Here is a 6,000-nt window from a genome sequence, read left to right on the forward strand (position 1 = left end):
GTTTGATTTGAAATAAAAGAAAATCACAATTACAAGTCTTTTTTTTTTCATCTAGTTTGCGATCACATGATACGATCTAGTGTTTACCTACCCAGAGAACGCCCATGAAGCATAAGTGAATATACAGTATACTATCCAAGTCTACTTACATGAAATACATACGTTTATCTATAGAGGAATATAGAAAATGGTTGCCATCATCCAAATCATCTTTTTCAGTTGCACATACACTTAAGTTTTATATTTCAGGTATAAATGAGAGAAAAGTAAAATAAAAGGCCAGGAGATGGATAAACACCGATTGTGAATAATACTGAGGAGAGCAGAAGAAGAAGTGGGACTAGTAGTCAGATGTGAGCGGTGGTTGGTGTCGGCTAACGTCAGCTGTTTAAACTGTGAGATAAAGGTCAGCCACTAATAACTCCCTCACATGAGCAGTGGAGTCGTCAGGATGAAGAAAATGCGACAGAATCCCCATGAATTTAAGAAAATTTGTTATTTTGGGAAATATGTTTATTTACTGAGAGTTGCATGAGAATATCAACACCACTTTCATGTCTTCATTAAGGCCTGAAGCCAGTTAGCTTAGCCACTTAGCATAGCTTAGCATAAAGACTGGAAACAGCTAGCCTGGCTTGGTTAACAGTTTACAAAACTTGCAGAGCAGCACGTCATAACTCACTGATAAAAGTTTTACAAAACAAGTGTACGACGAGATATATATATATATATAATTAATTACTTGTTCTGACAAAACTATAGGAAGTCACGGCCCTCTGCCAAAAAATTCTCGTAAACATTGTCCTCCATTTTTTACAGTGTGGTTTTTGCATGAAATATACAAACAAGCATGTTGAGTTGTGAAGGTATGGGCAAATTGTGTCCCCCTCTGTTTCCTGTCTTTATGCTAAGCTAATCAGTTTAGCATAAAGACTGGAAACAGCTAACCTGGCTTGGAGACCAGCACCTCATAAGCTTACTGATAAAAGTTGAATATCTCATCTGCCCGTGCAAAAAGAGTGTAAAATGATATACAACAACCTGATAAGTTTGACTTGTTCTTCCAGTCTTTATGCTACGCTATCCTGCTTGGCATAAAAATGAAAAAGAAACAGCTAGCCTCGCTTTTTCACGTTAGAAGTTTACAAAACTTCTCCAGCATCTCAACTCACTGATAAATATCTTATCCCCACCAAAAAATTCAAGCCTAAAATAATATATTATGCTGCTCTTGTTCTCGGACAAAACTCTAAAAAAAAGTCTAGCAATGGCCCAGACCATTATCGTCCAACGTGACATGTTTACACTTTGGTTTTAGTTTGAAATATAAGGCAGATTTGTTACTTTCTAGCTATTCCCGCTTTATGCTAAGCTAATCAGCTTAGCTTAGCATGGCTTGTATTGATGGGCTCTTCTGACTCGGCCAGAAAGCGACAGAGGATGGACACCAATCTGATTCCTGTCTGACAGGTAAGAAGCACAGTGCTCACTGTAGCATCTCATGTATTAGCATCCTGCGTTTTTTAATACAAACATACGAGGAAGTGCAGAAACTGTACGTGAATAAACATATTTCCCAAAACTGTACATTTAAGGCCGAAAACGAGGAGAGGAAATGTAGGATCTTGAAAAGGCCTTTTTTTTTTTAAGTTGAAGAAACTATATATGATACAGTGCATTTCCATATTTACATTCATACCTAGATACAATCACACCGGTGCACTCTGCAGGGACTGAATGAACTGGAGAGGGGGGGTGGTGTGACGTGGCTGTTTGCTGTCGAATATCTCACAGCTGAGGAGGTGTCGCTCTCCACTGCACAAAGTGAGTTATTGCACAGTTAGTGGGTTATAGTAGCAGTAGTAGCAGTAGTTGTAGTAGTAGTATTGGATTAGCAGAAGCAATGTAAATGGTCAGTGGTGTTGTCCATCCTCCACAATTACATCACAACATAATGTACGCTCCATTCTGCCACTTTTATTTTATTGCCCATTCATTTGTTTACATTGCGGATCACTTAAACATCACCAACCACCAACCTGTTGTTTGTGACTAGTTTTATATTTTTTTTTTCTCTGTAGATCATTTTCACACTAATGTAAGCAACATCAGCGAGTTAACACATAAAGCTTAGCATTTCAAGAATCGAGACACTTTAGTAACATCATTACAAAGTTCTTGTTTTTTTTTTCAGCTTCCAAAAAAATGAAAAATGTGAACAAATGAAAAAAATAATAATAAACTTTTTAAAGAATTAGCTTCATAAAATTAATTTATTCCAAGTAAAAATACAAAATAATATTAATGACATTGACCAGATATGAAAGTCTCCCCCAGAAATAACTATTAATGGTTGAGAAATAAGTCTGTAAAGAAAAATAAAAATAAAATAGAAATGAAATAAAAATTAAAATATGTAAAATATGTTTAAATTCTTTTCTTTTTTAGCAAAACTTTCTAAAAATAATGAAAATTTCTCAGTACAAAGGCTACATTACTACTGGAAGGTACTAGCAGGTAGAGTAGGTAAATACACAGTAGAAAATGATTTTAGTGAATCACAATGCTTGCAATGAAAATAATTCTGCAATAAAGATTTTATGCCTCTTTTTTCTTGTTTTCTTCTTTTCTACAAACAGTACAAACAGTATTGCACATTACAACAAAGAGTCAAGGTTCTGAGCCTTAAAAAATGGGACTAATTCAAGTCTTGCGTGAATAGAAGAAGGCCACCGGTCAATTGATGCACCTTGGGGGCTTTCGGTCAAGTTACAGGTGAAAAGACTTGTGTCTGTTTTGTGTTAAAAATAACATTCTCTTCTCTTTAACCTCCAGCTCTTCAGGGAGTCTCACACAAGTCTCTTTTTGTCATGTCACGCTAACAAATCAGGGTCACGTCGCTTTTTTTTCTTTTTTTTGTACAAAAACAAAAAGGGAGCACATACTTATAGGAAACATAAAAAACTTCTCTTAAAAAAATAATGAACAGAAGATCTCTTTCACAACTCTGGTCAGCATAGTAAATGATTGATTATAAATATACAAAAAACGTGGGAAATATGTTCAGTTTTCTCTCTGAGCACCTGATCGATTTTTCTCCAAAGAGCTCGTCTCGGATGTTTTAGTCCAATTTGACCGATTGGGAAACTCACCGCCGTGATAAAGTAGACTCTCACTAACTACGTCATTATATTAGTTAATAAAGCTCTAGCTCCTTCAGTTGTTGTCTTTTTCAAAAAAATAAATTCTTAAAATAAAAGCAAATAAGATTAAATGATAAAAATAAAAAATCAACCATCGGTTAAATCATTTCTCTCGAATAATTAAATTAATATATATTTTTCTCATCTGAATAAACTTACTTAGAAAATATCAGTTTCTCTCCTAATATATTTCAAAATTGAGGTATTGCAAAAGATCTTGTCAGTCAGAAAGCACGCCGTGTATCTTCTCTTTTTTTTTTTTGTCTTTTAACAAAAAGAACCGCTGACTGTCGAAAACTGTTCCGATACAAAGAGTAGTGCATAACAAATATCTATCGTAGAGAAGGGACGAACATAGAAAACCTGTCTGGGCGGGGGAAAGAAACGTCACAAAAAGCACCCAGAATATTCACTTCCATAGGGATACTTATTATTACTCATGGTTAGCCTCTTGTTTTTTTACATCTTCTCAGTAAAAAAAGGATCTTCTGCTTCCGTTTCAATTCTTCTTTTTTTCTTGGACAACAAACATCTATCCTAAACCCCCCCCACCCCTCCCCCCCAAAATAACAGTTTGCGACTAAAACGAGAAAAGGGAGAGGGGACAGCGGGGCGCCAGCATGGGACCATCACAACTCACGAGAAACATAACAAAATTATTAGAATAACGGGTTAAGGGGACAGGAGGGGGTGACATGGGTTAACTGGCAGTGATGTAGGACCCCTGTTCAGATTGTCCACAAAACTGCTAATACCAGTGTAACTTGACCCCCCTTCAACCCACTCCCCAAACCCCAGACCCCAAACCAGAGCCGCCTGGTCTCCAGCAGCCAATACTTAAGTTTCCATATCATGATTCATAACTGCCCCTTCCCCACCCTCCCACCCACCCCCATCCTGTTTAAACTGCGCACCATAACCTTTTTGATAAAAACAAAAAAATATATATTTTTATATATGTCCACACCACATTTTTAAGCAGGTCCATTACTTCAAGCTTTGCAGGAAACAAACAAAAAAATCTGGATAAATATGGTAAACCCCCCCCCACCCCGCCCCGCCCGACCACTCCCAGCTCGCACATCTGCACATTCTGGCAATGACACCCCTGCCCACCCCCACCCCGCCCCTCATGTAGTGAGAGCATGTGCAGAGCACCTCAAGTCTCCAGTAGCTTCCACGATTCGTTTTCTAACCTCACCCCCACCTCCCACCCACCTTTCCCTGTCCGCCCCTCGTCTAAAATCGACTGCACCGCCGGCGAGCAGGCGGCTGTTCGCCCCGTGTGTTGTCAGGTTGTCTGTAAAAAGTCGAACGTGTAAGCTCTTTGGTTGCATTGTGGGACGTAAACGTGCATTATTTCCTTTTTTTTTGTCAACGGTGGAACAAACCAACAAACAAATAAACCAAAAAAAACCTCAGTTCTCAGTTTAAGCTCACATTGTTGTGTCTTCTCTTCAGATCAGACTCGGTGTTTGTAGGCCTGTTTGTGTGCGTATAGCCGTCCTTGTGTTTGTATGTGTGTTCATGTGTGAGAGGCTTCTGTGTATCCTGGTGTGTGTGTGTGTGTGTGTGTGTGTGTGTGTGTGTGTGTGTGTGTGTGTGTGTGTGTGTGTGTGTACAAGAGAACATATATACTGCACGTGTGCATACACTAGTTATGAAGTTTCACAGGACTTCTATGTCGGACATTAACGACAGTTAAAGCGAATCACAGTTCTAGGCATACTCAGACCTAACTACATACGGTATAAAAAATTGCACAATTATATCAACAATCACTGCAAAAAAGTACTTCACCTATCATAGACAGTTTTAAATGGTTATCCTACATTTAATTTGATTTGTGATTATTAAAAGTATTTTCCCCTCCTCGCTGTCTGGATGTGTGCACCGCCTGTTTGTGCAGGAACTATCAGCTCTGGCTGCACCGCGGTGAGGCCCGTCAGCCCGACCGTCGACGCAGAGCTCCCATGATTCCTTTGACCAGTTTCTGTCCAGTTTCGTGCGAGTCGAATGTATGCCTACAGTGTATTGTGCAAACATGGGCAGAATTGAATAGTAGACATGATACTGAAAAGTGTATTGCATGCAGCAACCTGATTGAAATAAACATGCAGTTAGGGGCGACCCACCCCGACCCCGCCATAAAGGTAGCCACTGTCGTCCAGGGGCACCCCCCCCCCCCCTGGGATGGCTCGTCGGTGCTTCTCTGGATCTGTTGTTTATTATTTTAAACCCTCGCCTGAATAAAGTACTTATGGTATCTGTTTATACCATGGATTTAGCAGCAAAGCTATTGCAGCATTACATTTACATAACACTAAAAAATAATGTTATTATAAAAATAAAGACCTAGATATTGAAAACAAAAATCTGATTGCGCGTTATGAGGTATTAATATTTTCAGAGTCAGAATTGAGAGCGAATATAGCCGTGTTATTTTACTCTGGGTGATACGGGCCCACACTACTGGATAGATGTTAAATCTTGCTACATCTTATGCCACCTACTTTTCTCTGTGCATTAATTTCACTTGCCTTTGGTAATTATGATTTTTACTAGGGGCCATATAACTAAGTGCATGCTCCTGTTACATAAAATTTGAATTATCTATATATTCATATTTATATGTATAGATCGATATGAAACAAAAAATATACTTTTTTTAAAATATTTGTAAGGTCCCACCTCTGTCTCAGTAAGGGGGGGAGGGGCAGGTCCAAGAGGACGTACCACACCACCCAGTCAACAGAGCGGGGAACTGAAAGTAGCCAGGAGTCGAACATACCATCCT

This window comes from Hippoglossus stenolepis, chromosome 12 (genome assembly GCF_022539355.2).
Source record: "Hippoglossus stenolepis isolate QCI-W04-F060 chromosome 12, HSTE1.2, whole genome shotgun sequence".
Classification (NCBI taxonomy): Eukaryota; Metazoa; Chordata; class Actinopteri; order Pleuronectiformes; family Pleuronectidae; genus Hippoglossus; species Hippoglossus stenolepis.